Source organism: Protopterus annectens, chromosome 8.part0, assembly GCF_019279795.1.
Source record: "Protopterus annectens isolate FY-2018-M chromosome 8.part0, PAN1.0, whole genome shotgun sequence".
Lineage (NCBI taxonomy): Eukaryota > Metazoa > Chordata > Ceratodontiformes > Protopteridae > Protopterus > Protopterus annectens.
The window spans coordinates 527962763-527975323 of NC_056741.1; the positions used below are offsets into that span (position 1 = coordinate 527962763).

The 12561-nt window shown below is 41.7% G+C and overlaps 1 protein-coding gene across 5 annotated transcripts in view; it reads left to right on the top strand.

Moving 5' to 3' along the window:
- The window catches only part of MINDY1 (MINDY lysine 48 deubiquitinase 1), a 578575-nt gene that overhangs the window by 262270 nt on the left and 303744 nt on the right, over positions 1 to 12561 (top strand). The gene's annotated exons all lie outside the window — the stretch shown is intronic.

A 12561-nucleotide genomic window follows, 5' to 3' on the forward strand; every position in this document is an offset into this window, starting at 1 on the left:
TATATATATACATATATATGTATATATATATATATATATATATATATATATATATATATGTGTGTGTGTGTGTATATATATATATATATATATATATATATATATGTGTGTGTGTGTGTGTATATATATATATATATATATATATATGTGTGTATATATATATATATATATATATTTATTTTTTTTAATTGCTTCCCATTAGGGGGGGCACCTGACATCTGGGGCAAGAAAAAACTGATGTAATGGCATTGGCTGCATGCCTTATACCCCTGACTATTTGACACCACGGAAGATGAGACAGCAACCAATGCAGGACCCAAGACTTTGATAATCAGGCCGACTGAGGGCTACTGCAAGCAGATAACCCAAATGTGATGACTGCAACAGTGAATGCACTCGAACATCTACATTTATGGTAAGTATACACAAGTTTACTTTCTTTCAGCAAGTTGAAAAGCAAACTCTGTCGAAAATAAACTTTTCTCGTCCTGTGTAATAACAACCTCATTAAAATTGTAAATACGTACATCCTTAAAGTAAAAAATCATGGACATTCAGAAACAATGTAGATGAAACACATGGACATTCAGAAGCCATGTATATGAAACACTTGATGTCCTTAAGTTTATTTTCGACAGAGTTTGCTTTTCAACTTGCTGAAAGAAAGTAAACTTGTGTATACTCCTCCCACAAAACACAAATACATGCGAGAGATGCAACTATACGGCCAAACTGGAGGCTGAGCTCTCTCAACATAGGACTGGCAAGACCAGTCAGGAGGAGAAGGTTACCACTATAGATCCAGTCTCACATAGTACCATTACAACCTCAAATCATACACATGAACACACAGACATACTCGGAGGCTCTGATCAAAAATCTACCAAAACAGCAGAGGCCACCAAAGCAGACACCCAAACAACCACCACCTCAGAACACAACACCTGCAACACATAGACCTCCCAGTCAGAGTGACAAATCCAACCTCCAATAGCATATGTAGAGTCCTATGGCAGAGGCGATGCAAATGCCTAAATGTTCACAAGCATTCAAATGTGAAAATAGTCCAGAGCAATCAATAAGACTTGGAAAAACGTTTTTAATGAAACAAACGTGAGCGCTTTCACCATTCGGCTTCCTCAGACGTTACATCAGACCACAGTCACAAAACATTTAAATAATGGTGCACCAATCCTCATTGGCAAGTGAAAATCATCACATGTCCACAGTCAATAATGAAGCAGCTCAAGATGTCAATACAAATACAACACTTAAAACAGCATATAATCAATGCTATCAATACATAATAGCAGCATTTGTACCTGTTAAATATTAAAAACTAACAATATATAAATACTTTACACATACTCTACTAAAATTATTGAAAAAGACGATTAAAACATGGTTTAGTTGGTAAAACTAAATACGCCTAACCATACTGAAAAAACATAAGTATCACGTATACAGTAAAAAGGGCGCTTTTTCCAAAATGAGTTACAGTTGAAAGTAAACACAGTAATGAAGTATTAAAAAATGCTAATACTAAGATGTGTGATTAATGACCAGTCATAATACACATATACATACTAAGAAAGCAAACTATACTATTTCTTAGGTTTAAAACAACGCCTTTTTCTTAGAATAGGTTTCAAATTAACTTTTTCATTCAGGCCTGGGGTTAGGTCTGCCTTGCATCTTATTATCCAGCGTAATTCACATTCAAGAGTGTAATTTATCAAATCACCCCCCCGTACACTAGGAAAAACTTCTTGTATGACACTATACAAAAAACTATGTGAGGGACCACAGGACATGACGTGCTTAGCCAAGGAATTAACATCATTACCTATCCTTATATTATACTGATGTTCCCTAATCCTCTCACGTAGGGTCCTATTTGTTTTTCCTATATAAAATGATTTACATGCTGTGCACCTAGCTAAGTACACAACATTCTCGGGTGAACAGTGTTAGTGGGGGAGGTTTAGTAAGCAATGGGGGAGGTTTGGTAAGCAATGTGAGTTTAAATAACAGCAATGTAGCCCTCCCATTTCCTGATACTTCTGTTAGAAGGAAGACCCCACTTATATGCACAGGAATGGTAGGGGCACAGGATAACAGTTCTTTTAACCCTTTTCCTATTGCACAGCAACGCACAGGCAGGTCACGGTCACAGAGCAGAGGCCGATACAAGAGAAAAGTATCGGACAGCGAGCAACGAGGCCCCACGCTGAAGAAAATGTGGGAGAAGGTGGGAACTCGCTGATTGTCAACATTCCAGTGCTTCATTATTGACTGTGGACATGTGATGATTTTCACTTGCCAATGAGGATTGGTGCACCATTATTTAAATGTTTTGTGACTGTGGTCTGATGTAACGTCTGAGGAAGCCGAATGGTGAAAGCGCTCACGTTTGTTTCATTAAAAACGTTTTTCCAAGTCTTATTGATTGCTCTGGACTATTTTCACATTTGAATGCTTGTGCACATTCAGGCATTTGCATCGCCTCTGCCATAGGACTCTGCATATGTTATTGGAGGTTGGATTTGTCATTATTTATTTGCTTTTTGCAGAGCCCGAGCTCCGTTGGCTGTGTGGTTTTGTTTGTTTACTCCCAGTCAGAGTGTCAAACAGTCACAGCCCTTAAGGCCAAACACAATGCCAGACACACTAGTCATTGGTGACTCCATAGTCAGACACACTGACGTCCCGCTCACCAGACTGAGTAAGGAGAAGGTCACAGTAAGCTGCCTGTCGGGCGCTAGAATCCGCCACATAACGCAAGCACTCAGGTCTCTCAACAGCAGGTACAAATATGACTCAGTCATTGTCCACGCTGGTGTAAACGATCTGAGACGTACCTCCTTGGACTACATGAAAAGAGACATTGAGGAGCTCTCTGATTATGTAGCCCAGGCAGGTATGACCCTGACCTTGAGCAGTATCCTACCTTCACCAAGAATGATGCCACAATACAGAGATAAGATGATCAGCTTTAACAATTGGCTTAAACACTGGTGTCATTCAAAGGGGATCCAGTATCTGTCTGCCTGGGATGACATGCTGGACAAGCCACGCTGCTTCGCAAGGGACGGCTTGCACCTGTCACCCCTGGGATTCCGGATATTGGCAAAGGCTCTTGCCACCCCATAGTGCCTTTTTAGGCAAGGCTCAAATTCTAAACCTACCACCCTAGAACACAAAAAGGAAAAAACTAAGGGTAATGCTGCTCAATGCCAGAAGTCTAAATCTCAAAATGCACGCACTCGAGGCCCTTCTCAGTATGGAGAACATCGATGTCTGTGCTGTGACAGAAACCTGGTTCAAGGCTCCTGAGAGCACCCCAGCTATCAGGTTTTACCTCATATTATGCGTTCCGCCCCAAAATCCGGACAATACCAAGAAAGGAGGGGGTATCCATATTCATCAAGGACACCCACACCTCAAGACTGGTGGCAACGCACGATGCATCGGAGACCATCCAGGTGCAATTAACCGTAGGCAAGACTGCTCTGCAAATTGTAGCATGTTACAGGCCACCCTCACAAACTCAGGAACCTCACATGGCCTTCCTGAAAACACTAGAGGGGATAAATGTATCACCAAACACCATCATACTAGGTGACTTCAATTACCCTAATATAGACTGGGAACACTACTCAAGCCCAAACACCCTAGCCCAAAAGTTCCTGGAATTCATAAACTCAAATGCCATGGAACAACTAGTCACCATCCCCACAAGAGGAGATAACATACTTGATCTCATCATCACGAACATGGGAGCACAATGTTCAACACCGGAAGTATACCCCTCACTGGTGAGATCAGATCACAACTAATCTCGCTGGAGGTCCTCATCCCACCCCCACCTGAAATAAAAAGACCACAGTAAAGAACTTCTCAAAAGCCGACTTCACACTTCTAAAGACTAGTGTGGTCTCCTTTAAGGCCCCTGAGCGGCGGAAAACAGTACTCAAGCCGCTGAATCACTTACAAATGCCTTCTACCAGCACCTGCAGGACTGCATGGATAAGGCAATCCCAAGCAAAACAAAGACTCTTTGTACCAAAGGCAAGCGTCCAGTCTGGTGGACCCCAGCCATAAACAAACTCTACAACAAAAGGAGGAAGCTACTACAAGATAGAGCAAAATCCTTAAAAGGTAAGACACCCTTGATCACTATAAGTAAAACTAAGAGCTCTCATAAAATCATCCAAAGCAAATTTCGAGAGAAAAATAGCTAAAGACTCAAAAGACAATCATAAGGCCTTCTTTAGCTATGTTAGAAACCTAGGAGGAAACTCCCAGATATGCTCAGAACTAGTTCAAAATGATGTGAAGATTACTGATCCTACAGACATTGCCAACATACTGGCTGACAGGTTCAGTGCAAACTCCCCTCCCCAAAAGGAGAGATATCTATACCAAACAATTGCAGCCCCCAAACATCTCCAGCGCCCAAGTGAGAACTGCTCTCTCCAAAGCAAAAACACAGCATCCATGGGACCTGATGGTGTCCCCGGCTGTGTGCTCCACAAACTCAATGAGGAATTAAACCCACAGCTAGGACAGCTGTTAAATCAAAGTCTTACCTCTGGATACGCACTCCAGGAGTGGCGCACTGCAACTGTGGTCCCACTTCACAAAGGCGGTGCCTCCACCGACCCTGGAAATTACCGGCCCATTAGCTTGACAAGCCTTATCTGCAAAGCCATGGAGAGGATCATAATGGACCTCATAAATAAAGACATAGGGAATTTGCAGACTTTGGATCCAACCCAGTTTGGCTTTGTCAAAGGCAGATCATGCCTTTTAAACTTGGTTGACTTTTTCGAAACAGTCACCAAAGCCATTGATGAGGGAAAGGCAGTCCATACAGCCTACCTCGATCTGGTTAAAGGCCTTCGATACAATACCCCACTCGGGTATCATTGAAAAACTCATCAGCTTAAATGTTAACCCATACATCACAAGATGGGTTGCAAACTGGCTGAGTGACAGAACCCACAGGGTCAGAGTTGCTGGCGCCATGTCAGACTCAAAGCCTGTCACAAGTGGTGTCCCACAGGGCTCAGTCCTGGGCCCACTCTTGTTTGGCATCTACTTTTCCGAAGTACAAGCAAACACAGGAGGGTTATGGCTGACAAAGTTTGCAGATGACTGCAAACTGGGCGCCATAGTAGAAAACACATCTGACACAGATATCCTTCAGAAGGGTCTCACAGAAACGGATAACTGGTGCCAGAGCCACGGCCTAAAGTTAAATGCCAAAAATGCATAGTCATACCCTTCGAAAAACAAGGTTACCCCTAGCTACCAAATAGGTGGCAATCCACTGAGCACAGAAGAAGTTATCAGGGACCTGGGGACCCAGGTTGATAGTAGTCTGTCATTCGACACCCATGTAGCTAAAGTAGTTAGGAAGACCTTCTACATTGCCCACCTTATCATGAAGGGATTCTCATCTAGATCAAGGGAGGTCATAGTCTCCCTTTACTCATCACTCATCAGACCAATGATTGAGTACAATGCCCCATTCGAATGTATCTGACCCGACACTTGCAGCAGCTGGAGAGGCCACAAAAGTTCCTCACCAAAAGGATAAAGGGTCTCAAAATCTGTCCTATGCTGCCCGACTGAAAGAACTCCAGCTCTATTCAGTCGCCACCGCTTGCTCAGAGGTGACCTTTGCCTAACATACAAGGCCATGTCAAACCCAGATTTGATTAATATGTTTCACCTCAACAATCTAGATCCATCAGAGCCACAAGGGCGGGAGACTTAAACCTCGACACGGCTATTAATAGGACGTGCTGGAGGGATAGATTCATCACCCAAAGACTCCCTATGCTGTGGAACAAAATCCCGGTACATGTGAGGCAGACCACCTCGCTGGCCTTGTTCAAGAGAAATCTTGACCAATGGATGGGAGATCGCAGATATACCCCAGGGATTACCTCAGTGTCACTGCTCGACAGAGGCACAGCAAAATAATGGGTATAGTTCCCCATACTAAAGGGGTGGCGTAAGCCACAAAACGATGGGCTAGGCTTGTAAATGCCCTCGGGCAGATAGCCTAGTATGAACCTATGAACCTATGAACCTATTTGTATATATCCCGTGGGCATCTATTACAGGAGATTTAAGGTATCATACAGTGAAAACATTTGTTTTAGCTCATTGGTTTGTCTCTGACCTTTTTACTCTCTGGATTGTATGTTAGCCGAAAATTTTGCAAATACCACAATGGTTATGGACATCATCTGGGTTTCTGAATTATAGCCAAACACTCCATTTATGCTCTGCTGACAAGGTCATAAGACCACCAGAACATTCATGTCCACAGCTAGTGGAGTTTGGCTTTATTGGCCTGAATGAATTCATAAAGACTTGGAAAAAAAAAGGGGGGGGGTACAAAGTCATAGACATTCAGAAGCCGTATAGCTAAAACACTTCCGTAAAGGGTCATTTGCATATATCACATGGGTATCTATTACAGGAGGTTTAAGCCATCATCCAGTGAAAACTCTAACTTCGCTAGGTTTTCTTGTAGTGTTTACACATTGGTTTGTCTGAGTCACCTTTTTACACTTTGGATTAGATCCTTAAATAAAAGTTCACTAGGCCCATTAATTGCAGTTAAATTACCAGTCTTGATTTTAAATAGTCTCTGGTGCTGGAAGTTCCTGGACCCATTCTCGCTGAATGTCTGTTTTCTGTTGACTATTCTCTGCGATCTCCATGAAGGGATCTCTTCTTTAAAAAAGCCTGTATCCTGGCTTCTAACCCAGAATGAACTGCCTAAGGTGACTCAGCAGTGCTTCCTGTAACCATTCTGCCTCCCCTCAAGGACTTAAAACAGTGTGTATGTACCCTGTTGTGTAAATCATCTCTCTATGGTTAACTATTGTCTCAGCGTGTGTTAGCTAGCAGCCCACCACGGACCTTAGGTTCCCCGTCAAGCTCTCCAGGCTTTATCCCATTCCCCCCCTCACTAAGAGATAAGCCAGTAACCTATCATTTACTCCATTTGGCCACTAGGTGGCAGCCTTTTACCTCTACAAGCCTCTCCTATCTCACTATAAGGTTCAGACATTTTTTTTCTTTTTGAGTTACATTGAACATCTCTGCTTTTGCTCCAAATCCCTGTGAATTCTCTGCTACTGTTTACCTAAACTACATAGTGAACCAGTTTCTATCCCCCTATGCCTCCTTACCTTGTGCTCTGCTCTCTGCTTTACTAATTGTTTCTGCTGGCTACGTTTTCTTCCTCCTCCTCCTTGGCTCTACCCGCTCCGTTCGCTGTGCGGGCTCACTCTGCTCCCCTACCCTGCCCCCAAATCTCTCCCACCCCCAGCACCTGTACATGTATACTCACTCATAAACCACACCTACTCCATTTAACTCATACCTTCCCCCACCCCTTACTTCCACACCCCACCCTCCTTGCATCTCTTTACAATACTAACCCTACCTTAAATCCCAGACCATAGTACACTTTATTTCATACCCCCCACTCTAGGTGTAAACAACCACAATGCTTTCAAAACCAACCCAGTTTATATCCCTAATACTACTACTCCTCACCTTGTCCTATCTAAGTTACCTCACCAGGCCTCTCAATAACAACCCTTTTCACACAAGTTAAATCACTATAAAACACACATACTTTACTAGCCACCACATTAGTCCCTATCTATACTCTTTCAATAACTCTCTGCTCTTCCCTTACAAGCTCATCTCTAACCACAGACACACTACTCCAGTCTTAACTATGCCTACTCCTACAAAACAAATGACCTTCAAACTAGATAACAAACAGGCTAAATACCTATTTTACCACATTCACCAACTTATTACCACTCTTCTTTCTGGAGATGTACACCCTACCGTGGCCCCTCTCCTACCTACAGTCCAAACTTCCTCCTTCATACTCCCCCCTCATCAGGAAAATTCCTATTTCTCTCAGCACTGAGTGCTCAAAGTATATGTAACAAAATCCCCAGCCTGCATGCCTGGCTTCTCTATAACCAACCAGACATCCTGTCCATCTCCGAAACATGGCTGAAACCATCCATAAAAGACTCTGAGATAACACCCTCCAACTACAGTATTAGAAATGACAGAACCCATAAAAAGGTGGTGGAGTCACTCTCTTGTACTCTTCATCCCTGTCAGTTACTCCATATACTAAACCCATTCCCCAATTCGCTAATGCTGAACTAATCCTGGCCCTACTTCAGATAAATAGACATAAGTTCATTTGATTAGCCTCCCTCTACATCCCTCCCCGGGACAATGTCCATATACTTGAAGATATACTCTCCTGGCTCTCCACCAACATAACCAATGAGACTATAATTCTAGGCGGCACAAACATTAACTGGACCAGCATTCAATCAGCTAATCAACACCACTACCAGACCTACCAAAGATCATTCCTCTGGTAGCACCCTTGATTGGATTCTGGTCTCTCACCCTCATTATATATCCAGCTTTGGTACCCTCCCTGACTCCCTCAGTGACCACTATCCCACTTTCGCTCATAGTCGCTCCCTTCCCTACAACTCTCTCCTACCTACATCTCTACATGCTCCCTAAAACACTTCAACCCCTCCACTTACTCCAACACACTAAAACATTTAAACTGGAGCCCCCTAAAAACTCTCCCCCCTAGAAAATGCCGTCACCTACTTCAGTACCACATTTATAAACCTTTTAGATACCATTGCCCCATTAAAAACAAGAAGGATTAAAAGTAACACTGTCCCTTGGCTAAGCAAAGACACCTTAGTTTTCATGCGCCTCTGAGACAAAGCCCTAAACCATCACCATAAACATAAAACTCCCGTCACCCTAAATATAAAACTCCCATCACCCTAAATGAATACATAATACTTCATAACAGAGTTAAAAAAACTTATTTCTTTAGACCATAAATCCTACTTCTCCTCACTCCACAACAACCATAGGACAAACCCCAAAAAATTTTGGGATGATATCACCTCCCTCTTTAACCCTGGTAGAAAGGAAGACCCTAGCACAGACCCAAATACCCCCGATAAGGACTTAGCCACCCAATTCAGCTCTTTCGTCATTGACTCAGTATAACCAAACTAACATCATCCTTCACAAACAACCCTACATCTTCTCCTTTACCTTCCCCTATCTCTTCCTACTCAAATACTCCCACCATTCTCATAAATCGATCAATCCAAGAAGGCCATGTACCCCAACTCTGGAAAAAGGCCTTTGTTATTCACCTTCACAAAGGGGGTAACAACTATAATATCTCTAATTTCCGACCTATCTTTATCTTATCACCCATCTCAAAACTTGTTAGTGTATCCACCTACAACTTTTACCATTTCTCATAGACAACCATCTGCTAACTCCCACACAACATGGATTCAGACCTGGCCATAGTACTACTACCGCCCTCCTTTCCTTCCTCGAAACGGTGAATGAAGCCCGTGATTCTGGACACACTGTGTCTACCTTCCTTCTTGATCTTTCCAAGGCCTTTGATACTCTCTCTCATAACCTTCTCCTAACTAAACTCTCTAACCTAAATCTTTCTCCTTCCTCTATCAACTGGTTTTCCAGCTACCTCTCTAACAGGCAGCAAGCCGTCAAATAGAAAAAAAGCCTTCTCCCCATTCCTCAACACTCCCACTGACGTACCCCAGGGTTCCATATTAAGTCCCCTACTGTTCAATACTTTCATCAATGATTTTCACCGCACCATCCCTAATGCAAACATTATCCAGTACGCCGACGACTCAGCAATCATCTGCTCTGCCACCTCCATCTCCACTCTCATAAAACTAACACAAGATGCCTTCTCCTCCACTGAGCAATGGATGCTAGAGAACCATCTGGCACTCAATGCATCAAAAACCAAACTCATGATATTCACCCCCTCAAAAACCGCAATAATTGACAAAAACTCATTCTCCATCATCAGTAAGAATACTCCTCTTGAAGTAGTATCCAATGCAAAACTGCTTGGAGTACGTATTGACAATCAGCTCAAGTTTGATACCCACCTGCAAGCAAGTATAAAAAAAAAAACATCAGAAACTAGGCATGCTCTACTGCCACAATCGCTACCTCACCCCCTCTACCAGGCTTGTTCTCTCTACCACATATCTTATCCTTTCTCTCCTTTATGGTGCCCCACTCCTTAGTAACGTACAATCTTCCCTAAAGACAAAAATCTCTTGCTGTTGCAACAAAATCTCCAAATTCGCCACTGGATACAGATACCCCCCCCCCAATCACTGTACAGCCCTCCACAAACTAAATTGGCTAGAGTTGCCCAGTTACCTCACCTACATTCAACTCATACATGCCCACAAACTCATCTTTAGTCCCTCTCTTTGCCCCTCCCTTGCCTCAATCTTTAAAATTCACCTTCCCAATAGACTCCTAAGAACCAATACCCAAAATATGATTGAACTGCATAAGCCTGCACGCCCACCCGGCAAATTTTTACTATCCTTCTCCTTAGCACGTCTCTGGAACTCCCTGCCACCTCACCTTCGCACCACTAGCAGCCTCTCTACTTTCAAAGCCTTGCTTCATTCTTACCTAACATCCCTCTGGGAATGCTCCTGTTCCCATCCCACATGAATTCCCCAGTAACACACCTATTTCATACTCCCACTATCTTCTTCCCCATCCTTTCTCTATACTATCTTTCTTCCCACTTCCTTCCTTACTCCCCTTCTTCCCTAAACTCATCTCTCCCTTACCCCATATACCCAATTCTATCTCTTCCTCCTCCATCATTTTTTTTCAGCAGAAATACTCATTCTGTAAATATCTTCTTATAGTTGTATTAGATATAACGCCTGCATTTGCAATCATAAGAATTACATATTTGTAAGTACTGTAAATATTCACTTAGCGATCCTTTAATTCTGTTTTGCATCTTACTAAATTGTACCTTCAGGTAGCATTTTTATCTGTACTATTGTTATTCTTTACTAATGAAATATTGTTATTTTATTCATTGTATACTGTGGAGTTTTTCTCCTCAGGACTCCATTCAAAATGGGCTCTTCTGGCCCAATGGACTATCCTGGCAAAAAACTTCAAATAAATAAAATAAATAAAAAAACTGTGTCCTCATATTCATCTGAAGTGTCCAAAGATTTCTTGTTATTGGAGCTTAATTTCTCCTCATGATTATTGTTGTAAACATTTTCTTCACTATTCCTTTTTCTTGTATGTCTAGTTGATTGGTGACTTTTATGGCCCACAGAAAAATTATCCTTGGTAACAGGGTTCACTTCCTTCTCAGCATATTGCCATTTATTGTGAGCAGGATTTTGGAATTTTTATGTTTTCTGTTAAGGTCTGCCATGCTGTTGACCTTTTTTATAAATATCCTCAAATTCCAATTTATTTGAGGCAAACAGTAAACCCGCTTGAATAAACCTGTTTAAGTTATCCAGTTCAACTGTAATACTGTCTGTTTAATGTTATACTTGATAAGAATCTCCAAAAACTCCATTCCCACCCTGCCGAAAAGACATACAAGTCTGAAATGTGAGGGTGAATTGGATAACATTTCATTAGGAAACTTATAAAAACATAGTCCTGTGGGTACAGTACCTTGATTAATGGATCTCTCAACAATTGTTTGTCCAGTGGTAGTATTTTGAATTTCAACATTGTTTTTTTTTTTTTTTTTTTTTTGTGAAATTCATCCAACTGTTTGGGTAAAGAAATGGGAGTAAATTCTGAATCGACATTAAAACCAGGCACCAAATCCAGAAATTAGTTCAGACTCTCAAACAGCCAGTGTTGACTGGTGAAAACTTCATGGGTTGAATGGGTAGTGTCTTCTGAAGTGACCTCCATATATGTTGGCATCAGATCGATGTCTGGATTATACTGGGGCCATGTGATGAGCGTTGACGTTTATTTAAACTACTTTGTTGTTCTAATGTGGATTTCTGATGAAGCCTAGGTTACAAATGAATGATACTCTTAACTTATGTAATTAAATCAGTCTGTGTCTTCATGAAGTAGTACAGTTTTTATCTTGATTTATTAGTTGGTTCTTTTTTCAGACCTGGTATTTTTTCCAAATGATTAAGTAGTTTAGAGAGCATTGATAGTTGAAATTAATGTAGTCAGTGGTCTGAGTCCCTCTTTTCTGATTTAGACTTAAAAGATGCATTTTGTCATGGCTAGCAATTGTATTATTGGACATTTCTTGTTAGAAACTGCCATTGTTAAAATGAGGCTTATTGAATTGCTGTTTTGTAAGGAAAATGTACTGCTTTTGTTTTGTTGCTTGTGTACACTTTGTGACAACATACCTTCAATATTTTACTGTTTGAGGCATTTTGATTCAACGTGTCATATTTAAGCATTGGGAAATGTGTTTCAGGGCTACAAATGTATTTTATGTTTTGTGCTTGTAATCACTTTGACAATTTACGTTAATTTCTTGTTTTCTCTTGGTGCTGTTCCTGTGAAAGGGACTTAAGATTTCTGACAGGGTTTGGTGTACTACTTGTTAATTTACTTTCAAAGTTTGAGGGG